Here is a 24,683-nt window from a genome sequence, read left to right as displayed (position 1 = left end):
AATCATCCCTCGCACATCTCCTCTAAACTTTGCCCCTCGCAACTTAAACCGAAGTCCCCCTCGTAATTGACTCTTCCACCCTAGGAAAAAGCTTCTGACTATCCACTCTGTCCATGCCCCTCATAATTTAGTAGACTTCTATCAGGTCGCCCCTCAACCTCCGTCGTTCCAGTGAGAACAAACAGAGTTTATCCAACCTCTCCTCATATTTAATGCCCTCTATACCAGGCAACATCCTTGTAAACCTCTCCTGTACCCTCTCCAAAGCCTCCACATCCTTCTGGTAGTGTGGCGACCATAATTGAACACTATATTCTAAGTGTGATCTAACTAAGGTTCGATATAGATGCAGCATGACTTGCCAATTTTTATACTCAATGCCCCGGCCAATGAAGGCAAGCATGCCGTATGCCTTCTTGACTGCCTTCTCCACCTTCAGTGACCTGTGGACCTGTACACCCAGATGCCCTTGTCAATACTCTCAAGGGTTCTGCTATTTACTGTATATTTCCCTCCTGTATTAGACCTTCCAAAATGCATTACTTCACATTTGTCTGGATCAAACTCCATCTGCCATCTCTCCACCCAAGTCTCCAACTGAGCTATATCCTGCTGTATTCTCTGACAGTCCTCATCGCTATCCGCAACTCCACCAATCTTTGTGTCATCTGCAAATTTACTGATCAGACTAGTTACATTTTCCTCCAAATCATTTCTATATACTACAAACAGCAATGGTCCCAGCACTGATCCCTGCGGAACACCACTAGTCACAATCCTCCATTCAGAAAAGCACCCTTGCACTGCTACCCCTCTGTCTTCCATGACCGAACCAGTTCTGTATTCATCTTGCCAGCTCCCCTCTGATCCCGTGCGACTTCACCTTCTGTACCAGTCTGCCATGCGGGACCTTGTCAAAGGCTTTACTGAAGTCCATGTAGCCAACATCCACTGCCCTACCTCTATCAATCATCTCCATCACTTCCTCAACCACTCCTCATATGACGAGTCCTACGTTTCAGGCATCATTCTTGCGAACCTCCTCTGGACCCTCTCCAGGGCAGCACATCCTTCCTTAGATACGGAGTCCAATACTGCTCACAATATTCCAAATGGATGTGGGCAAGGTGTCACTCACACAGGTGGGAAATGAAATTCTGCAGAGCCATTTGAATTTAGTGTTGAGTTGAGTTCAAGCAGGCCTCATTTTGGCTGTTGCACGGGGCTTAACCCAGTGTGGGAGTCGTGAATTGACGGAATAGATGTGAATTCTTGAAGGGACAATTAAGGTCCGTTTCACCATAATGATCTGGAATTTTTGAACTGCCCCACTCTTAAGCTTAAACTAAGAATTAAACAAAATGCTGCTGAACGACATTGTTTGACAGACCATCTGGTGTAAATTAGGAAAAAAATAACATCTTGTTGCGCAGTTTCAGTAGGTTTCTTTATTGATATTTCCCAAGGGCTGTTATTACCACAATTAACTCAGAGTTCAGTTTGATCAACAGTTTAAATAAGCTACTAAAGGATTATCTGTCTTTGATGTGGGTTCTGAATAGAAGTTTGTTTTTATAAAAGACTAACCCCTTGAGTAGATTTCAAAGCTTTGAATTTGTTTGATGAATGGGGGTTTCTCAAAGTGTGCATGAGTGAGAGTCGTCTTAGATCCTTCAGTCTCCTCCGGTGGTACCTGGCATCACAGATGTCAGTCTTCAGCCAATATGATTCACTCCACATGATATGAAGAACTGGCTGAAGGCACGGGATACTGCAAAGATTATGGCCCTGACAATATTCCAGTAATAGTTTTGAAGACGTCTGCTCCAGAACTTTCTGCACCCCTAGCCAAGCCGTTCCAGTACAGCTACAACATTGGCATCTACCCGGCAATGTGGAACATTGCCTAGGTGCGTCCTGAACACAAGGAACAAGACAAATCCAACCCAGCCAATTACCGCCCTATCAGTCTACTCTCCATCATTGGCAAAGTGATGGAAGAAGTCATCAACAGTGCTATCAAGCGGCACTTACTCAGCAATAACCTGCTCACGGATGCTCAGTTTGGGTTCTGCCAGGGTCAGTCAGCTCCTGACCTCATTACAGCCTTGGTTCAAACATGGACAAAAGAGCTGAGTGCCAGAGATTAGGTGAGTGACTGCCCTTGCCTGGCACAAAAGATGGTCTTCTCAGCTCCAGGACATCACTGCAGGAGTTCCTCAGGGTAGTGTCCTCGGCTCAACCATCTTTAACTGCTTCATCAATGACCTCTCTTCCATCATAAGGTCAGAAGTGGGGATGTTTGCGGATGACTGCACAATGTTCAGCACCATTCAGATAATGAAGCAGTCCATGTCCAAATGCAGCAAGACCTGGACAATAAATAAAAGCAAATTACTGCGGATGCTGGAATCTGAAATGAAAGAGAAAATGCTGGAAAATCTCAGCAGGTCTGGCAGCATCTGTAGGGAGAGAAAAGAGCTAATGTTTCGAGTCCGATGACTCTTTGTCAAAGCTAACAGACAGAGAAAGTGGGAAATATTTATAGTGTGGAGTGAGAATGAAAGATGAGTCATACCCAGGGAAACCGGGTGCTAATGGCCACAGATACCAAGAGGAAAGAGCTGGACAATATCCAGGCTTGGATTGACAAGTAGAAAGTTACATTTGTGCCACACAAGTGCCAGCCAATGACCATCTCCTACAAGAGAGGATCTAATCATTGCCCCTTGACATTCAATTACAGTACCACCACTGAATCCCCCACTATCAACATCCTGGGGGTTACCACTGATCAGAAACTGAACTGGACCAATTAGTACTGTGCTTACTAGGGCAGGTCAAAGGCTAGCAATCTTACGGCGAGTAACTCACCTCTTGATCCCCCAAAAGCCTGTACACGATCTTCAAGGCACAAAAAAAAACCAACATAAGTATACTTTACCTGAATGCTCGTAGTATTCGGAATAAAGTAAATGAGTTGATGGCACAAATCATCGTAAATGACTATGATTTAGTGGCCATTACTGAAACATGGTTAAAGGATGGTCACGACTGGGAGTTAAATATCCGAGGGTATCAAACTATTCGGAAGGACAGAGTGGATGGTAAGGGAGGTGGTGTTGCTCTGTTATTTAAGGATGACATCCGGGCAATAGTAAGGGATGACATCGGTGTTATGGAGGATAAGGTTGAATCCATTTGGGTGGAAATCAGGAATAGTAAGGCGAAAAAGTCACTGATAGGAGTAGTCTATCGGCCACCAAATAGTAACGATATGGTGGGGCAGGCAATAAACAAATAAATAACTGATGCATGTAGAAATGGTACAGCAGTTATCATGGGGGATTTTAATCTACATGTCTATTGGTTTAACCAGGTCGGTCAAGGCAACCGTGAGGAGGAGTTTATAGAATGTATCCGCGATAGTTTCCTAGAACAGTATGTAATGGAACCTACGAGGGAACAAGCGGTCCTAGATCTTGTCCTGTGTAATGAGACAGGATTGATTCATGATCTCATAGTTAGGGATCCTCTCGGAAGGAGCGATCACAATATGGTGGAATTTAAAATACAGATGGAGGGTGAGAAAGTAAAATCAAATACTAGTGTTTTGTGTTTAAACAAAGGAGATTACAAGGGGATGAGAGAACAACTAGCTAAGGTAGACTGGGAGCTAAGACTTTATGGTGGAACAGTTGAGGAACAGTGGAGAACCTTCCAAGCGATTTTTCACAGTGCTCAGCAAAGGTTTATACCAACAAAAAGGACGGAAGAAATGAGTCACAGAAGGTTGGTTTACAAGTGCAACAGGTGATTAAGAAGGCAAATGGAATTTTGTCCTTCATTACTAGAGGGATGGAGTTTAAGACTAGGGAAGTTATGTTGCAATTGTATAAGGTGTTAGTGCAGCCACACCTGGAGTATTGTGTTCAGTTTTGGTCTCCTTACTTGAGAAAGGACGTACTGGCGCTGGAGGGTGTGCAGAGGAGATTCACTAGGTTAATCCCAGAGCTGAAGGGGTTGGATTATGAGGAGAGGTTGAGTAGACTGGGACTGTACTCGTTGGAATTTAGAAGGATGAGGGGGGATCTTATAGAAACATTTAAAATTATGAAGGGAATAGATAGGATAGATGCGGGCAGGTTGTTTCCACTGGCGGGTGACATAAGTGCATTTAAAAGAAAGTTATCATAAGTTTTTATAAAATCTCCACATGGTTCCTGACATCTAACCATGGTGGATACTGGCCAAGTGGTTATGGAAGTGGCATGGGGGCTATGAGGGACATGGGGGTGGGTGGGGGTGAAGGCTAGAGAGCCCAACAGCTTCAAATACAACTGGGACAAAGACCCAGCCTTCTAAGCTACCTGCCTCAGCACCTGCCCACCTTCATGGTGGCCTACACTTTGCTTCCAAGGTCAGTGGGCCTGACTCCATTCCACTCCACCCCCCCCCCCCCTACTCACACGGCATTGTTTTACTGAGGTGGGTGCAGCGAGTTAGGACATTTTCAGCCTCGTTGGTAGCAAAAATCTGGCCCTCGGAGTACAGCATTAGAGGGATCAAAATAGCCACATTCCGTTAGAATGAAATTATAGCCAAAATTGCTAATGTGGCATTTACAAACAGTTTCACTTCCCAGTAATGCTCCTGAATTATGTCTGACTCGTATGGTCTAGGATGAGGAGCTGACATTGGTGATTTGCTACGAGCAAGATAGCCAGGGGTTGAGTTATTGCAGATGAAGCATGATGTGCCAGAGTGGAGGGTGACAGGATCTCGAACTCTATCCATTGGCTGCCCAGAAAATGATCATGTCGATGGTACCAATGGAAAGGTGAATGCTTGCAGAGTGACAGGGCCACGAAAAGCCACTTCAAAGGCTCTCTGAAAATGTGCGGCTGACGGCAGGCGTGTTGGCAAAATCTACAGCCATCCCCTGCAACACTATTAGAAGGAAGGGAATGTCAAGGAGCTTGTGGATCTCACTGCAGTGCGAGGTCAACCTATTGCTTATTCACACCAGCTGTGTGAATATTTGTTAGCGATACATTTTTAACAGCGCGGCCTTTTGGCTAAGATCCAGCGTCAGATCAGGCCCAAGATGACGGGCAACGCCCTTTCTTGTCAGCTTGTTTGTCTCTCTTGTGGAGACCGTGAATTGGATTCAATTTGAATGTGAATTGTTTTTTGGAGAATCAATGAGATGGATTAAGGGTTTGCCCTGTCCCATTCTGTGCACTGGCTTCGTAACTTTAAGAATGGAGTAAAAGAAATTAAACAGCTGTGTCATTTTAGAAGCCAGCACAGTGTGATAACACGGGAGGCGGGATTCTCCATCCTGCCGGCCCCCGTTTTCCGGCATGGTGCTTCCCCGCCGGCAGTGGGATTCCGCAGCTGGCCAATGGGGTTTCCCACTGTGGGCCACAGCACACCACCGGGAAACGCGCGGGCGATGTTGCGGCGCCAGTGGGGCACAGAATCCCGTCGACGGAGAATCCCACAGAGGACATTTCAACCAGATCAATTACAGATCGGGCAATACTCTGGGCCTTGGAGGTCCAATCCTGCTAGATTTTCTTTGCCCTTCTCTTCCCACTTTCGCACGTGCTCAGGGGCGAGGAGGCAACCAGAGGGCTTTCTTGAATCTCCCACTCCGCCCTCCGTCCTAAAATCAATAAACAAACGGCGGCATTGGTAACCAATGTCCTCCAAAGGTTCTGCCAGTTCTGCCTTTCCTTTCGTCCACCCCTCTGCTTGACACATGTATCAACACAAAGGTAGCACCCAGAAAGGTAACTTTCACAAAAAACATGGGAGGGGCGAGTCCTCAGTGGGAACCGAAAGCAAGGATAAGCATGGCAGGGTTGGACCAGTTGTCAATGTCAGCGATGACAGGGGTGATGAGTGAACGATACTGATGTGATCATCAATTCACTCGAGACACGAGAGGAAGTAAACTGTGGCTTTAATAGACTTACAACTGAGCCTGACTGCGACCAGAACTGAGGGCAGACTCACGAGACCGCAGCACTTTATACTTCCGGTAATGGGAAGGGCCATGGGCGGAGCCAAGGGTGGAGCCCTGTACAAGCTCATCTCCCCCTGTGGGCAGAGCCGCGCAACGGCTTACAGAGCGCACAAGGACGCAATGATACATAGTGTGAATTAAGAATTATACATTCACCACAGATACATGATGTTAGTAAGGATGTGGGGCAGAGTTTTTTTGGACAGTATTGCACGCCTCCATTAACAGCGGGCGCAATTCTGTAATGGCCGCTAAATCTCACAAGATACCAAAACCGCAAACCTTGATGGCAAGGTTTGGTTTGCGATTTTCCTAACCTCCCTCCGATGACCCAGAATACCTGCTACCTGGAAAGCAGCAGCGACAGTAACAATAACTGATACGGGCGGCACTGTGGTTAGTACTGCTGCCTCACAGCACCAAGAACCCGGGTTCGATTCCGGCCTCTGGTCACTGTCTGTGCGGATTCTGCACGTTCTCCCCGTGTATGCGTGGGTTCCCTCCGGGTGCTCCGGTTTCCTTCCACAGTCCAAAAACATGCAGGTTAGGCGGATTGGCCATGATAAATTGCCCCTTAGTCTCCAAAGATTAGGTGAGGTTATGGGGATAGGGGAAGTGGGAGTAGGTTAGGGAGCTCTTTCGGAGGGTCTGTGCAGACCCCATGGGCTGAATGGCCTCCTTCTGCACTGTAGGGATTCTATGATATTTATATAGCTCCTTTATGATTGGTACATATCCCAAGGTGTTCCATGGGAGCGTTATCAGATGACACCGAACCACATCAGGAGATATAAAGAAAGATAACCAAAACCTTGGTCAAAGACGTTGGACATAAGAAGCATCTTAAAGAATGGTGGAGCAAATCAGAGGTTTAAGGAGGAAATTGAAGAATTTTGGGCTTAAATAGCTGAAGACATGGCAGCCAATGGTAGAGCGACGAGAGAGGGCAATGTGCAGGAGGTCAGAATAAGAGGAACACGGAAATCTCAGAGGGTTACAGGGCTGGAGGAGGCGACACAGCATTGCTTTCACAAAGAAATGGGAGGGGGGAGTCCTCAGTGGGAACCGAAAGCAAGGATGAGCATGGCAGAGTTGGACCAGTTGTCAATGTCAGCGATGACGGGGGTGATGAGTGAACGATACGTGATGTTAGTAAGGGTGTGGGGCAGAGGTTTTTTGGACAGTATTGCACGCCTCCATTAACAGCGGGCGCAATTTTGTAATGGCCGCTAAATCTCACAAGATACCAAAACCGCAAACCTTGATGGCAAGATTTTGGTTTGCGATCTTCCTAACCTCCCTCCGATGACCCAGGAAGAGCGAATGCGCAGTTGCCGTCCTCCCCGCGGGCGCTCCGCAAGACATGGGGCATTGATCTTGCGGGGCGGCGAAGGGAAAAGAGTGCGTTTTTTATAGACGCCTGCCCGCCAATTAGTGGGCACCGATCGCGGGCCAGACCCGCACTGAGCACCCACCTGCTGCTCGATCCACCCCCACCCCCCACAGGCCGCACACGCAGCGTTCGCGCGCTGTTCACGCCGGCAGCAACCAGGTGTGGTTGGCGCCGGTGTGGACCGGTCGGATTGGGCAGGCCGCTCGGCCCATCAGGGCTGGAGAATCGCCGCTCAACCGTCAACCGCAGAAACGGCGAGCGGTGATTCTCCGAGCGGCCTGTCGTAAAACGCGGCACGCCGTTTTGGGGATGTGGGAGAATGTGTGGGCCCTGTGTGTGAGCAGGGATGAATGATGAGGAATCTCCGGGGGGGGGAGCTGAGGAAGTGTGTGGATGTTCGTGGTGGGACCCAGCGAGGTGGCAGCAAGTAGGAGGGGGGGGGGGGGGGTCAAAAAGCGTAGTGAGGAGTGTTTGAGTGGGACAGTGATGAGATAAGACAAGAAACACTTACCTTGGCTCATCTTTTTCCAGTACTGCATCCGTGACCCCACCGTCTCCCAGGTGGGGTTTGTGACCTCACTGAAGGGTCACCTGCCTGCCTGCAGGTAAAGGGTTGCCCTCCACAGCATCTGAACCTTGGTACTGGCTTTGTAGCTACCCTCCCCTTGGCTAGACTGTGAGCATGTGCTGCGGAGCGGTTTAAATGCAGCTCAAATGGCCCTGCTGTGGGAGAATGAGATGCGTCGCGTCACGGACACGGTCCCGACGGGATTCACTCCAGTTTTCACGTCAATGACACTGATACAAATTTTGGAAGAATTCCGACCTTCGTTTTTCTCAAAGGCGTTTTGAATTTTGGATGGAATCTCCCTGGCCCCACAGCCCCATTCGCACCGTCCAAATGTTCTGGCCCCTCCCAAAAGAATGGGTGCCCAGAGGCCCGTGATCCAGCCTTGGGTGAATGTGTGGAGTTTGCACATTCTCCCCGTGTCTGGATAGGTTTCCTCCACAGAATGCACGGTAGCATTGTGGATAGCACAATTGGTTCACAGCTCCAGGGTCCCAGGTTCGATTCCCGGCCTTGGGTCACTGTCTGTGCGGAGTCTGCACATCCTCCCCGTGTGTGCGTGGGTTTCCACCGGGTGTTCCGGTTTCCTCCCACAGTCCAAAGATCTGCAGGTTAGGTGGATTGACCATGCTAAATTGCCCCTCAGTGTCCAAAATTGCCCTTAGTGTTGGGTGGGGTTACTGGGTTATGGGGATAGGGTGGAGGTGTTGACCTCGGGTAGGGTGCTCTTTCCAAGAGCCGGTGCAGACTCGATGGGCCGAGTGGCCTCCTTCTGCACTGTAAATTCTATGAATGATAGAATCCCGACAGTGCAGAAAGAGGCCATTCCACCCATTGAGTTTCCACCGACCCTCTGAAAGAGCCCCCTACCTCGGCCCACTCCCCACCCTGAACCCGTAATAATAATAATTTTCATTATTGTCACAAGTAGGCCTACGTTAACGCTGCAATGATGTTACTGTGAAAAGCTCCTAGTCGCCACATTCCGGCGCCTGTTCGGGTACACTGAGGGAGAATTCAGAATGTCCAATCAACCTAACCTACACAACCCACGAAGACACATGGGGAACATGCAGACTCTGCACAGGCAGTGACCCAAGGAAGAATCGAACCTGGGACCCTGGCGCTGTGGAGCAACAGTGTTAACCACTGTGCTACCGTGCCACTTACCCATAACCCCACCTAACCTGCACATCCTTGGACACTAAGGTGCAATTTAGCACGGCCAATCCACCTAACCTGCACATCGGGAAACCAGAGCACCCGGAGGAAACCCAGACACGTGGAGCAAGTGCAAACGGCAAACAGACAGTCACCCAAGGCTAGAATTGAACCCGGGTCACTGGCACTGTGAGGCAGCAGTGCTAACTACTCTGATTACTCTATGCCACTGCCACTGTGCGGCCCTGGGTATTCCGGTTTCCTCCCACAGTCCAAAGATGTGCAGGTTAGGTGGATTGGCCATGATCAATTGACCCTTAGTGCCCAAAGGTTAGGTGGGATTTCGGGGATAAGGTAGGGGGTAGGCCTGGGTGGCCAGCTCTTTCGAAGGGTTGGTGCACTCAATGGACGGCACGGTAGCACAAGTGGATAGCACTATGGCTTCACAGCGCCAGGGTCCCAGGTTCGATTCCCCGCTGGGTCACTGTCTGTGCCGAGTCTGCAAGTTCTCCCCATGTCTGCGTGGGTTTCCTCCCACAGAGCAAAGACGTGCTGGTTAGGTGGATTGGGCATGCTAAATTGCCCTTGGTGTTCAAAAGGGTTAGGAGGGGTTACTGGGTTACGGGGATAGGGTGGAAGTGAGGGCTTAAGTGGGTCGATAAAGACTCAATGGGCCGAATGGCCTCCTTCTGCACTGTATGTTCTATGTTCTACGGTCTCCTACTGCACTGTAGGGAGTCTATGATTGGGGTTAATACACAACCGTTTATGCAAAATGACCTCACCAATGCCATGACGGATCAAGATTCTACTGTGCTGAACTTCCAGATCTTAGCTCAGTTTCTTTACGTGGGTTAATCTGCAATTCTCACTTGCCAAATGAAAATATTAAGCTTCAAACTCTGTTGATTTGCAAAAACACCTAAAAGCAGAAGCAAGATCAAGGGAGGATACTGACAGAAAGTTCCTCAAGGGTGGCACCGGCCCAGTTAATGTTGCAAAAATTTTTATTTAGAAAAAAAGATTTTTATTCAAATTTTCACAAAATATCAATAACAGAAAATACTAAGAATAGAAAGAACAACCCTCCCCCCACTATGCAAAAAAGAAATAAATTAACGTCCGACATTAGCAAAAAACAAATATACACGTCCCTTCAGCCCAAAACAAAGGGACGCTCCCCCCCCCCACCCCCTCCTTCCCCCCCGGGTTGCTGCTGCTGCCGACCTTATTTCTACCGTTCTGCCAGGAAATCCAGGAATGGTTGCCACCTCCTGAAGAACCCCTGCACTGACCCCCTTAGGGCAAATTTCACCCTCTCCAATTTAATAAACCCAGCCATATCGTTGACCCAGGCCTCCACACTTGGGGGTCTCGCATTCTTCCACTGAAGAAGAATCCTCCGCCGGGCTACTAGGGACGCAAAGGCCAGAACACCGGCCTCTTTTGCCTCCTGCACTCCCGGCTCCACTGCAACCCCAAATATTGCGAGCCCCCAGCCCGGTTTGACCCTGGATCCTACCACCCTCGACACCGTCCTTGCTACGCCCTTCCAAAATTCCCTCAGCACTGGGCATGCCCAGAACATATGGGTATGGTTTGCTGGGCTCCCTGATCTCCTAATACACCTGTCCTCGCTCCCAAAGAACCGGCTCATCCTTGTCCCGGTCATGTGAGCCCTATGCAGCACCTTAAACTGTATGAGGCTAAGCCTCGCACAAGAAGAGGAGTTCACCCTTCCTAGGGCGTCCACCCATGTCCCCTCCTCAATCTCCTCACCCAGCTCCTCCTCCCATTTACCCTTCAGCTCCTCCACCGATGCCTCGTCTACCACCTGCATCACTTGGTAGGTTGCAGAGATCCTCCCCTCTCCAACCCATACCCCCGAGAGCACCCTGTCCTGGACCTCACGTGGCGGCAACAGAGGGAACTCCGCCACCTGCCGCCTGACAAACACCCTTACCTGCATGTACCTAAAGGTGTTCCCCGGAGGGAGCCCGAACTTCCCTTCCAGCTCACCCAGGCTCGCAAACTTCCTGTCTACAAACAGGTCCCTCAACCTCCTAACACCTGCCCTGTGCCAACTCAGGAACCCGCCATCAATTCTCCCCGGGACACCCCGTGGTTCCCCCGTATCGGGGACCCCATGGAGGCCCCCACCTCCCCGCTGTGCCGCCTCCATTGCCCCCAAATCTTGAGGGTAGCTGCCACCACCTGGCTCGTGGTATACCTCATTGGAGGGAGCAGCAGCGGTGCCGTTACCAGCTCGTGCCCACACAGGACGCCATCTCCATCCTCTTCCATGCTGCCCCTTCCCCGTCCATTACCCACTTACGCACCATCGCTGCGTTGGCAGCCCAATAATACCCACAGAGGTTGGGCAGCGCCAGCCCCCCCCCCCCATGCCTGCCCCGCTCAAAGAACACCCTTCTCACCCTCGGGATCCCGTGTGCCCACACAAATCCCATAATGCTCCTGTTAACCCGCCTGAAAAAGGCCTTCGGGATAAGGATGGGGAGGCACTGGAACAGGAACAGAAATCTCGGGAGCACCGTCATCTTGACTGACTGCACCCTACCCGCCAGAGACAACGGCAACATGTCCCATCTCCTGAACGCCTCCTCCATCTGCTCCACCAGCCTTGAGGTTAAGCTTATGCAAGGCCCCCCAGCTCCTGGCCACCTGGACCCCCAAGTACCTAAAGCTCCTCTCCGTCCTTTTTAGTGGGAGCCTACCAATTCCCCTCCTCCTGGTCCCCCGGGTGTACAACGAACAGCTCGCCCTTCCCCAAGTTGAGCTTGTACCCCGCAAAATCCCCAAATTCCTGGAGAATCCTCATCACCTCCGGCATTCCCCCCACCGGGTCCGCCACATACAGCAATAGGTCATCCGCATAGAGCGAAACTCGATGCTCCTCCCCACCCCAGCCCCCTCCAGTTCCTTGACTCCCTCAGCGCCATGGCCAGGGGTTCAATTGCCAGCGTAAAAAGCAGGGGGGAAAAAGGGACACCCCTGCCTCGTCCCTCGGTATAACCGAAAATACTCCGACCTCCTTCTATTCGTGGCCACACTCGCCATCGGGGCCTCATATAACAGCCTCACCCACCTGACAAACCCCTCCCCAAACCCGAACCTTTCCAGCACCTCCCACAAGTACCCCCACTCTACCCTATCAAAGGCCTTCTCCGCGTCCAACGCCACCACTATCTCCGCCTCCCCTTCTACCGCCGGCATCATTATAACATTCAAGAGCCTCCGTATGTTAGTGTTCAGCTACCTCCCCTTCACGAACCCCGTTTGATCCCCGTGGATAACCTGCGGCACACAGTCCTCTATCCTCGTGGCTAAAATCTTCGCCAACAGCTTGGCATCTACATTTAAGAGTGAGATCGGCCTGTAATGCCCCCACTGCAGGGGATCCTTGTCCCACTTAAGGATCAAGGAAATCAGCGCCCGAGGCATCATCGGAGGCAGAGCCCCCCCTCCCTTGCCTCGTTGAAGGTCCTAACCAACAGGGGGTCCAACAGGCTGCATACATCTTATAGAATTCGACCGGGAACCCATCCGGCCCCGGCGCCTTCCCCGACTGCATGCTCCCTATCCCTTTCACCAGCTCCTCCAGCTCAACCGGCGCCCCCAGTCCCTCCACCTGTCCCTCCTCCACCCTCGGGAATTTAATGTTGCAAAATTGAAGGACCCCCATGTCCATGAATAAAGCGTCTGCCAAACACTCTTTGTCTTTGTTATGAACATACCACACAATGATGTCAAGTGGCAAGTACTGCAGGTTCTGTGAACCTGAAACAATAACGGGAAGCTACTGGAAACACTCAACTGGTCAGGCAGCATCTATGGAGAGAGAAACAGTTAACAAACATTTCAGGTCACTGATTGAGCAAACTGTGGAAACGTACTGTTGTACTCCTTGCTCATGTTGTCGATTGGGTTCAAAATAATGCACAGCACCTCTCTCTCCCCAATCAGAATAATTTCTCTGCCGCTTGTTATGTTCTTTTTTGTGGCCATAATAAAGATGCACACAGAACATCTAGTTCTTTGACTGGTAATATAGTTTATTAACAAAGTGAGCAAATGGAAAGATAACTGACAAACTATCATACAGAAGATGGTAATGAATAATTGAACTCTCCTGGAACTACTTCTAATGTGACTGTCCTCCAGTACAACCTACTGCCAACTGCCGTATCTCTGGTGCCACATGGTGTCTCTCATTCACCACCTGCTGGTCGGAGGTCGTATCGATAACTATATACATTAATGTGCATATGCATAACACCACGGCACTTTTCCATGTTAAAGAGCCCTACTTAATAACGGGATCTCCCGTTGAAGCCACCTTACGCTGCCGGGAAACCCGCGGGTTCAGGTGCGCTGCCGGTGGGAACACAGAACCCTGGCCGTTATTTTAGGATGTCAGTGGAAGGTTAACCCCGGCTTCTCTTTGGATAGTGCCAAAGGATCTCTCACGCCCGCTTGAGAGGGAAGGGCAGGACCTCGGTTTAACGTGCCATCAGAAAGAGGGCACCTCCGACAGTGCGGCGCTCCCTCATTGGTCTCCTCTCAAGGGTCAGAATGGATTATGGGCTCAGGTCTCTGGGGTGGGACAAACCCACAACCTTCAGAATCATAAATAAAGAGTCTTGACTGCCGATGATGACAACCTACCTCTGTTTGAAGAGGACGGTGGTTATTTAACATCACCGGTGAGTATTTTTCTACAGTTCCTCCTTGGACTCCAGCAGAATATGATGCTGGTGTAGTTTCACAATTAGTTAAAAATAATTTTTCCATCTTTGGTAGATTTTCCAAAGCTTTAGGGGCAACAGACTGTGTTTTACACTCCCTAGCGGTGCAGTGCCAATTGGGGTCCTGCTGTATTCCGGAGGGCGGAATCTTAACAGAATCTGGCAGTGTCTGGCTCACACTAAAATCTGGCATGCAACCCTCCAGTTGCACAGACCGGATTTCCCGCCAAGCCTCGAGTCCCTGAAATAGAAAATTGGAATTGGGAAATGAAAATGAAATGAAAATCGCTAATTGTCACGAGTAGGCTTCAATGAAGTTACTGTGAAAAGCCCCTAGTCGCCACATTCCGGCACCTGTTCGGGGAGGCTGGTACGGGAATTGAACCGTGCTGTTGGCCTGCCTTGGTCTGCTTTAAAAGCCAGCTATTTAGCCCAGTGAGCTAAACCAGCCCCTCCAGCGAGAATCACGTTACCAGATTCTCGCGAGATTTTCCACCCGTACCTCCGCTCCCACGGACGTCAGTGTGGGCTCAAATTCGCCTCATAGCATGGACAACCACTTCCACAAGGGCGATTAGGGATGGACATTAAATGCTGGCCTAGCCAACGACGCCCACACCTCCTGAAAGAATAAAAGAAAAAAAGCAGCTTTTGCTGAGGTTCCCTGCGGAGGAAGGCATTGTTGTGTAACTGTGCATATGCAGTAAATGTGATATATTACAAAATCTAAGGAGCTCTGAATGTAATTCCCACTTCATTTGCCATGTTTAGAAACTTGCTGGTTTGATTCAGTGATTGTCATTTATTTTCCTTTATAGCACACCTGTGGCTATGTTCTTCTCCAGACTTTTAAACAATTACCTGTCGAGGCAATTATTCACTCTGCCTACTGCATTAACTCATCCCATCCCTGAAATTATACCGTAGAATAGTTACAGCACAGAGGGAAGCCATTCCGCCCATCGATGCTGTTCTGGCTCTCTGCAAAGGCAATTTAGGTGCTGTGACACCCCTGCAATCTCCCCACAGCCCCCGCAAATAGTCTTCCTTCAGGGGCTTATCCAACTCGTTTTTGAAACCCTATGAAGCAGTGCAATCCAAACCTAACCACTCACTGTGTGAAAATGTTTTTCCTCATGCTACCTTTGATTTTGTTTTGCTCATCAATCTTAAATCTGTTGTCAATCTGCCCAGTTTCACCGCACGCAATCTGCCTAAAGCGCCCATGAATCTGAACGCCGCTATAAACCTCCTCTGAACCGTCCCTCCCCCCAATAAGAACAGCCTTGGCTTCTCCAATCCATCCCTGTAACTGAAGTCCCTCATAAGAACATAAGAACTAGGAGCAGGAGTAGGCCACGTGGCCCCTCGAGCCTGCTCCGCCATTCAATAAGATCCTAGCTGATTTTTTTTGTGGATCAGCTCCACTTACCCACCCGCTCACCGTAACCCTTACTTCCTTTACTATTCACAAATCTATCTATCTTTGCCTTAAAAACATTCAACGAGGAAGCCTCAACTGCTTCACTGGGCAGGGAGTTCCACAGATTCACAACCCTTTGGGCGGCACGGTCGTACAGTGGTTAGCACTGTAGCTTCACAGCTCCAGGGTCCCAGGTTCGATTCCCGGCTTGGGTGGCTGTCTGTGCGGAGTCTGCACATTCTCCCCGTGTCTGCGTGGATTTCGTCTGGGTGCTCCGGGTTCCTCCCACAGTCCGAAGATGTGCAGGTTAGATGGATTGGCCACGCTAAATTTCCCCTTGGTGTCCAAAGATGTGCAGGTTAGGTGGGGTTACGGGGAAGGGCGGGGGAGTGGGCCTGGGTGGGTTTTTCTTTCAGAGAGTTGGGGCAGACGCAATGGGCCTCCTTCTGCACTGTAGGGATTCTATGAAAAGCCAAGATGCTGATGGAACTACTGTGCCTTTCCATCATTCAATGTGTTTTATTGTCAGGTCCCCAGCACTCAGACATTCTCTTTCATCTGTGCTTTTCTGTGAGTCGGAGGCGGGTAGGAGATAAAAACCACAGCAGCGTTGACAATAAATTGAATACACAACTGAGCTAGTTCTTATTAACACTGTGAGAAAACATTTAAAAATAACAAACAGGCGGCTGATGCAGCGGGGAGTTAAAAAAAAATGGCCAGAGAAGAATGAGGATGAGTTGAAAGAATACTCTCGGAGTATACCCAGCCATTGCTGCCGACTCTGTTATCCAAGAACATGAACAATGTGAAGAATAGAGAATGTGCTTTGCCAATTGTATTTGCTTTCCCAGAACCCATCCACCTCTGCCTTAAAAAATATTCAAAGACTCTGCTTCCACCAGCTTTTCAGGAAGAGAGTTCCAGGGATTCCCACCCTCTTGAGAGCAAAGATTTCACCTCATCTCCGTCTCAAATGGGTGACCTCTTTGTGGTGATGTGCATCACTGTAGTTACACAAGGGGTTAATGTAAATTTAGAGATGTGGATCAGAAATTGGCTAGTTGAAAGAAGACAGAGAGTGGTAGTTGATGGGAAATGTTCAGAATGGAGTTCAGTTACGAGTGGCGTACCACAAGGATCTGTTCTGGGGCCGTTGCTGTTTGTCATTTTTATAAATGACCTAGAGAAGGGCGCAGAAGGATGGGTGAGTAAATTTGCAGACGACACTAAAGTCGGTGGAGTTGTAGACAGTGCGGAAGGATGTTGCAGGTTACAGAGTGACATAGATAAGCTGCAGAGCTGGGCTGAGAGGTGGCAAATGGAGTTTAATGTGGAGAAGTGTGAGGTGATTCACTTTGGAAAGAATAACAGGAATGCGGAATATTTGGCTAATGGTAAAATTCTTGGTAGTGTGGATGAGCAGAGGGATCTCGGTGTCCATGTACATAGATCCCTGAAAGTTGCCACCCAGGTTGATAGGGTTGTGAAGAAGGCCTATGGTGTGTTGGCCTTTATTGGTAGAGGGATTGAGTTCCGGAGCCATGAGGTCATGTTGCAGTTGTACAAAACTCTAGTACGGCCGCATTTGGAGTATTGCGTACAGTTCTGGTCGCCTCATTATAGGAAGGACGTGGAAACCTTGGAACGGGTGCAGAGGAGATTTACCAGGATGTTGCCTGGTATGGAGGGAAAATCTTATGAGGAAAGGCTGATGGACTTGAGGTTGTTTTCGTTAGAGAGAAGGTTAAGAGGTGACTTAATAGAGGCATACAAAATGATCAGAGGGTTAGATAGGGTGGACAGCGAGAGCCTTCTCCCGCGGATGGAGGTGGCTCGCACGAGGGGACATAGCCTTAAATTGAGGGGTAATAGATATAGGACAGAGGTCAGAGGTGGGTTTTTTACGCAAAGAGTGGTGAGGCCGTGGAATGCCCTACCTGCAACAGTAGTGAACTCGCCAACATTGAGGGCATTTAAAAGTTTATTGGATAAGCATATGGATGATAAGGGCATAGTGTAGGTTAGATGGCCTTTAGATTTTTTCCATGTCGGTGCAACATCGAGGGCCGAAGGGCCTGTACTGCGCTGTATCGTTCTATGTTCTATGTAGACTAGCTAGACACTAGAGGGAGCACCAGATACATGACACACAGACACTCAACCAATAGAACAGTTAGATAGGACACGACCAATGGGCATTCACGATACACACAGAGGTGACACGACCACAGGAGGGCATTACACCAACCCATATATAAAGGACACCACACACATGATCTGCATCTTTGCAGTGGAGACAGTCAGTGAGTACAGACACAGGGTTGATTCAATATCACTCCCACCACGTGGATTGTAGCAGTCTGGTTAATCAGTCTGGGTAGCTATAGTAGGATTTACAATAGTGTTGAACCCGAGTAATAGAAGTGTAAATAGTTTAATAAACGTGTTGAAGTTATCTCCAAGTCTTAACCTTCCTTTGTCAAGTGCACCACAAGGTGCTACACCTTATGCTACACCTAGAGCGTAACAAGACACTCTTATTTTTAAACAATGGGCCCTGGTCGATCCTCCCACGAGAGGAAACATCCCCCTCGCCGTATTCACCCTGTCGAGACCCCTCGGGTTCAAAACCTAGCCCAGGCATTGTCAAACTCAGGGGCGCGACCTGCGGGCGCGTGTCGGGAAGATCGCGGAGCCGTCAGTCGTGGCGCTCCAGATCGCGCAAATCCGCGCACAACAGCCGACAATTGGGGCCAAAGGGACGCAAAAACCATTTCCTCCATTTTTGTCAGTAACAAACAAGGTTAAGAGAAAATGGTAGGCCGCGCAGATCGGCTGGCGTGGGACGCGAAGGCCGGCCGGTGTGGGTCGCGCAGGTCGGCCGACGTGGGTCGCGAACCTTGGCCGGTGTGGGTCGCAAGATCGGCCGGCGTGGGTCGCGTAGGTCGGCCGGGTTGGTAAAAATGGGTCCCCAGAAAAAAAGTTTGAAAAACACTGGCCTAGCTCCTCTGCCATTTCCTCATAGGACAACCCATTCACTCCAGGCATTGACATAATCAACCAGAATCTCTTAGACCAATGTAAATGGGTCAACGTTTTAACCAGAATATTAGCTAAACAAAGTGCTATTTTGGACAAAAAAATGAAACTCTTCTCAAATCAAGAACTCACCACATTCCTGCCACTTCAGGTTTCGCCTCGCAAACAACTGTTTTCCTCCCAACGGAACACACCGCATCTGCGAGCGCTGACCACAATTTCAGGGCTGGAGAATTACACCAAACATATAAAATAGTTTATATTTAACACACTTCACATTATAAAACATCCCAAGCTGCTTCACCGGAGAATACGGCACCAAGCCATGTAAGGAGATTTTCGGTCACATGACCCAAAAGAGGTTGTTTTTAAGAATTGTCTTGGGGGGGGGGAAGCAAGACAGAAAGGGAGAGAGACCTAGAGAGGAATTTCCAGAGCTCAGGATCTTGACAACTAGTGATGGCCACCACTGGATCATCAATTAAAACTGGAGACGGTCAAGTGGCCAGAAATAGAGGAGCACAGATATGTCGGCGGGTTGCGGGGTTAGGGAAATGACACAGATAGAGGGAGGGCGTGACCACGGAGAGATTTGAAAACAAGGATGAGAACACTGAAATCAAGGTGTTGCTTGACAGGGAGCCGATGAAGTAGGTGAGCACATGATTGATATGTAAATGGGATATGGTGCAATTGAAACCACAGACAGCAGAGCTTTGGATGAGGTCAGGTATGCAGAGATAATCTTTATTATTGTCACACGTAGGCTGACATTAACACTGCAGTGAAGTTACTGTGAAAAGCCCCTAGTCGCCCCATTCAGACGCCTGTTCGGGTACACAGAGCGAGAATTCAGAATGTCCAATTCACCTAACAGCACGTCTTTCGGGACTTGTGGGAGGAAACCGGAGCACCCGGAGGAAACCCACGCAGACACAGGGAGAACGTGCAGACTCCGCACAGGCAGTGACCCAAGCCGGGAATCGAACTTGGGACCCTGGAGCTGTGAAGCAACAGTGCTAACCACTGTGCTGCCGTTCCGCCTATAGTTACCAAATTAAGCTGACTGTGCCCGCGATCTCCAAAGGCTCGCCGCATATGTTGCCAGCTGTGCATCAGGGTCCAGCAATGCCAAGCTGCAGATGCCCGAGCGGACTCGGTCGCACGTACGGCCGCTGATTACTGAGACCGCGGCTCCGGTATCGAGTGCCATCTGGATAGAGAACCCATTGGTCTGGACTGTCAGCTGTATGGGCGCCACCCATGATGCCAAGATACAATAGAGGTGGCGGGCACCCTCCGCCTGGTGTTCCACTAAATGGGCCGTCTCCTGGGACAGTCATTGGGGGTGTAGCGGCGGGCGAGCTTACCCACTGGTGTCCAATATGCCGGTTTCTCTGGGTACTGGGGCGTGCATCCAGCAGGTCAGGGGTTTCTGGCATGGAGGAGTTCCGGTGTCTCTTGCCGGGAAAATGCTGACGCTGGTTCTGGCCTTGAGGCATGCGTCCCCAATGGCGGGAGTCCTGAACTACAGCACGGGGAGGGGGCAATCTGCATCCAGCTGGCGCCCCAGGCTGAGGATTCCCATTCCACTAAACACCTGGAAGCCGTGCTCTGCGCCCTTCCTGACCAAGGCCATTGCAGTTGTCTTCAAATCGAGATATATTTCCCCCAGCAAGTGTTCTTGGGTCGCCACATCGCAGGTGCCACAGACCAACCGGTTTCTGAGGGTCTTGGTAAAGGTTACACAGAACACGGCGAGTTTTCATAAACGGGCGAAGAAGTTGGTCACAGGCTCTCCCTGGTTTTGGGTGGTTGTGTGAAAGCAAAACCGGCGGACTATCGGTGGTGGTTTCGGATCAAAATGGTTGCTTACCAAGGAAAGCGACTCCGCAAACTGGCAGGTGTCGGGTGAATCTGACAAAGTTAAAACTCTTGATGATACTGTAGGTATCTGCCCCGCAGACCGCGAGGAGGGTCACTGTTTGCCTTTCGTCACCGACAATGTTGTTGAGCCGAAAGAACTACCACATGCAAGAATGGATGGAGGCCTCCTGAGGCCTAGTCTATGTGAGCCTGGGCTGGAGGAAATGGCGTCTCCTGCAGCTCCACTTTACCCTCGTCGCCAGGCGAGTGACCACATGGATGCGCTAATTGTAAGAAAATCTCAAATTGATTTTACCTATTATATTACACATCCTACTCCCGAAGGGTCTCCCGTTCCTGGCCCACTCTTGGGCCGGGGTATTTGTGTCCCAGGAGCCCCTGGCTTAAAGGGGGAGGCTCCGCCCCCTCATCTAGGGAGAGGCCACAGGGACTCTGAGGTTGCAGACTCAGTGGCTTGGGTGACTGTGTGGAGTTTTCACATTCTCACCGTGTCTGCGCGGGTTTCCTCCGTGTGCTCCGACTTCCTCCCACAGTCCAAATATATACAGGTTAAGTGGACTGGCCATGTTAAATTGCCCCTTAGTGTCCAAAGATGCGCTATTTAGGTGAATTGGCCACGATCAATGCACTGTCATGGGGATAGGGCCGGCGAGTGGGCCTAAGTAGAGTGCACTTTTGGAGGGTCAGTACAGGCTCAATGGGACAAATGGCCTCCTTCCGCACTGTAGGGATTCTATGAATAAGAAAGAGTAGGCCATGCAGCCTCTTAAGCCCACTCCACCATTCGATAAGGTTATGGCTGATTTGGTTGTGACCTTAACTTCACTGTCCTGCCTGTACCCCCTCTCTGAGGAAGGGAATTCCAAAGATTAATGTCTGTCTGAGAGACGAAATTCCTCCTCATCTCCAGCTGAAACGGGAGATCCCTTGGGCTGGATTTTCACCCTCGAGGTGGGCAGCAAGAGTCAGAATTTCTTGACTCGGCCCGAAAATACCTGCGTAGGTGGAATTCCCACAGTAGGGGTGTGTGCTGGCATTGGGCCCACCGCACCTGGAAAGAGTCCGAAGACAGCCACCGGCAATTCTGAGTGTGGAGGCAGGCTGTTCAATTGTTCTGGGACATTGTCACAGCTGTAATAAATGCAATAAAACAGAAAACAATCTTCTAGTTCTCACAGCTCCTCATCCGATACATATCCCCCATGCTAAACTATGCCCCTCCACCCATTTCTCCATGGCACCTCATACCCCCATGGCAACCTATACCCCTCTAACCACCTTCATATCATCCATACAGTAAATCTATGGCACTTCCATGCCCATTCACCCAGTGTACACTCTGTACAGAACCAATGAACCCTATAGTAGGATTGGCATGTGTAAAGAGCTTTTTAAAAAATGTAATTCATTCATAACCTACTTTAAAAGTCTGCTTTCACCACAGCCCTATAATAGTAACAATCAACCTGGCCTTTAAAGTATCAGTGAGAGAAACTGCAAGCACGTGACATCTGTTGTGTCGATAAACATTGAGCAATTGAGAAATAGATCCAGCTGCCAATCAACCAATGCCATGGGTGTAGCAGCTTCAACAGGCTAATGGATATCTGGACTGAGCCAAGAATACATAATAAGGCTTGGCTATGATCACCTCTCATTCTTCTAAACTCCAATGAGCATCTTCCCAAACTACTCAATCTTTCCTCATAAGACAATCCCACATAATAATAAAAATAATAATAATTGCTTATAGTCACAAGTAGGCTTCAATGAAGTTACTATGAAAGGCCCCGAGTCGCCACATTCCGGCGCCTGCTCGGGAAGGCTGGTGCGGGAATTGAACCCACGCTGCTGGTCTTGTTCTGCATTGCTGCAAGCCAGCTGTTTAGCCCACTGTGCTAAACCAGCTCCAGGTTCTAATTCAGAATCAAGGACGTTCACAAGAGATTCCTGTGCACAATTATTCTTTTGAACTTCCCTATCTTCTTTATGACATGACACAGATTGGAAATTCGCAAGAGTGTGGGTGATTAAGTCGAAGTCCATCATTCTATGGCGTTCTACATTAATCCTCTAAAATGCTGCCATTAGACTTTCTTTTTAAAAATTAACGCCTTTCTCATTATTAAAATAAAGGGCAAAGGAAATAGAAGTGATGTGAAGAAAAATCTTTTCACCCAAAGGATGGTTGGAGTCTGGAATGAACTTCCCGAGACAGGTTTGATCAAGGTATTCTAAAGGGAATTGGATTGCTACCCAAAAATCAGTAATGTGCAGAGTTACAGACAAGGCAGGAGAGTGGTACGAGGTTGAATGCTCTTTCAGAGAGCCAGTGCTGACTTGATGGGCCAAAAGCTCACTGGGCTAAATCGCTGGCTTTTAAACATAGAACATAGAACAGTACAGCACAGAACAGGCCCTTCGGCCCTCGATGTTGTGCCGAGCAATGATCACCCTACTCAAACCCACGTATCCACCCTATACCCGTAACCCAACAACCCCACCCTCCTTAACCTTACTTTTTTTAGGACACTACGGGCAATTTAGCATGACCAATCTACCTAACCCGCACATCTTCGGACTAAAGCAGACCAAGCAGGCCAGCAGCACGGTTCGATTCCCGTACCAGCCTCCCCCGACAGGTGCCGGAATGTGGCGACCAGGGGCTTTTCACAGTAACTTCATTGAAGCCTACTCGTGACAATAAGCGATTTTCATTTCATTTTATTTTTTCTGCAGTTTAGAGATTCTGTGATTCTGAGATTGTTTATTTCTGTAAATGCGTTGAAAAATATTTCTTGAAGTTCAGGGGCAGAACACTACAGTGTCACAGGGCATTCTCTTCACATCCTGCTCTATCTCCTAAATGAGAAAGCATGTAATTAGCTTCCAGCAGGCTCGTATTAGTAGGGTTGAATCTCAAAACTTGCGAGAGAGTTTAAGGCTGCAACCAACAAACTATCATTATGTGGAATGTGTGTTGCTGTAGTAACCGTCTCTGCCCCAACCTCTGCTTGATTCTCTGTCGTGAATAAACTATGTTAAAAACATTCAGTGAAGGTTTTCTTCAGGGTCTAATGGCAGAATTTTGGAGGATTGATGTACAAAGCCATTGAAATGAAAATGAAAATGAAATGAAAATCGCTTATTGTCACGAGTAGGCTTCAATGAAGTTACTGTGAAAAACCCCTAGTCGCCACATTCCGGCACCTGTCCGGGGAGGCTGGTACGGGAATCGAACCGTGCTGCTGGCCTGCTTTAAAAACCAGCGATTTAGCCGGGTGAGCTAAACCAGCCCCTTAATGATGGACTTGGACTTGATCACCCACACTCTTGTGAACTTCCAACCTGTGCCATGTCGTAGACAGCGAAGATCAAAAGAATAATTGTGCACAGGAATCGCTTGTGCACCTCCTTGATTCTGGGTTAGAACCTCAGATGAGGGATTGTCTTATGAGGAAAGATTGAGTAGTTTGGGGTTATACTCATTGGAGTTTGGAAGAATGAGAGGCGATCTCAGCCAAGCCTTATACATTTGACCACATATAATAATATAGAAAATAATCTTTATTGTCACAAGTAGGCTTACATTAACACTGCAATGAAGTTATTGTGAAAATCTGCTAGTAGCCACATTCCGGCGCCTGTTCGGGTACACAGAGAGAATTCAGAATGCCCAATTCACCTAACAAGCACATCTTTCGCGACTTGTGGGAGGAAACCGGAGCACCCGGAGGAAACCCACTCAGATACGGGGAGGATGTGCAGACTCCGCACAGACAGTGACCCAAGCCGGGAGTCGAACCTGGGACCCTGGAACTGTGAAGCACAGTGCTAACCACTGTGCTACCCGTGCTGCCATTTCACATTTTGGATTGTGCATTTTGTATTCAAAGACAAAACTTCCATATTATTGGCAAACACATATCGAGTTGAATTTTACCAGCCAGTTGAAGGCAGCCTGGGAGGTGGGGTGCTTTGTCGTATTTCGGTGAAAGGCATCAGGATGGTGGGAATGGCAGCAGCAAGGAAGAAATTCCAATTAATCGACTAATTCATGACCACAACACGGGCCCACTGGCAATTTACTTGCATTGGGGTGAAATCTTATCACTTGGGGAAACTTGCTGATAACCATGATTTCCCACCAGATTCCTGAGAGCATGGTGGTTGGGGGAGGGGGGGAAGCAATGGGGACTTCCTTATCTGACAGAGCACCCCCCCCCCCTCTACTGCGGCAATACCCATGACTATGGCATTTGTTCCTCCATTCATTGGGAATTCTAAAGTGCAGAAGTCGGCCAGTCGAGTCTGCACGGACCCTCCAAAAGAGAACCCCATCGAGGCCCACTCCCCCGTCCACACCGCCCTATCCCTGTAACCCCACCTAACCTGCCCATCTTTGGATT

At 49.2% G+C, this 24,683-nt stretch overlaps 1 long non-coding RNA gene across 1 annotated transcript in view; it reads right to left on the bottom strand.

The window, feature by feature from the left end:
• Positions 1-2,310: 2,310 nt before the first annotated feature.
• LOC119957922 overlaps positions 2,311-24,683 on the bottom strand; it is a 96,950-nt gene continuing 74,577 nt past the window's right edge. The window contains exons 4-5 of the long non-coding RNA XR_005458944.1: positions 18,520-18,613; positions 2,311-2,372 (exon numbers count right to left, since the gene is read on the bottom strand). This is a non-coding gene — a long non-coding RNA (uncharacterized LOC119957922). The remainder of the gene's footprint in view (positions 2,373-18,519; positions 18,614-24,683) is intronic.

Source organism: Scyliorhinus canicula, chromosome 27, assembly GCF_902713615.1.
Source record: "Scyliorhinus canicula chromosome 27, sScyCan1.1, whole genome shotgun sequence".
Lineage (NCBI taxonomy): Eukaryota > Metazoa > Chordata > Chondrichthyes > Carcharhiniformes > Scyliorhinidae > Scyliorhinus > Scyliorhinus canicula.
This window is presented reverse-complemented; position numbering and strand designations above follow the sequence as displayed.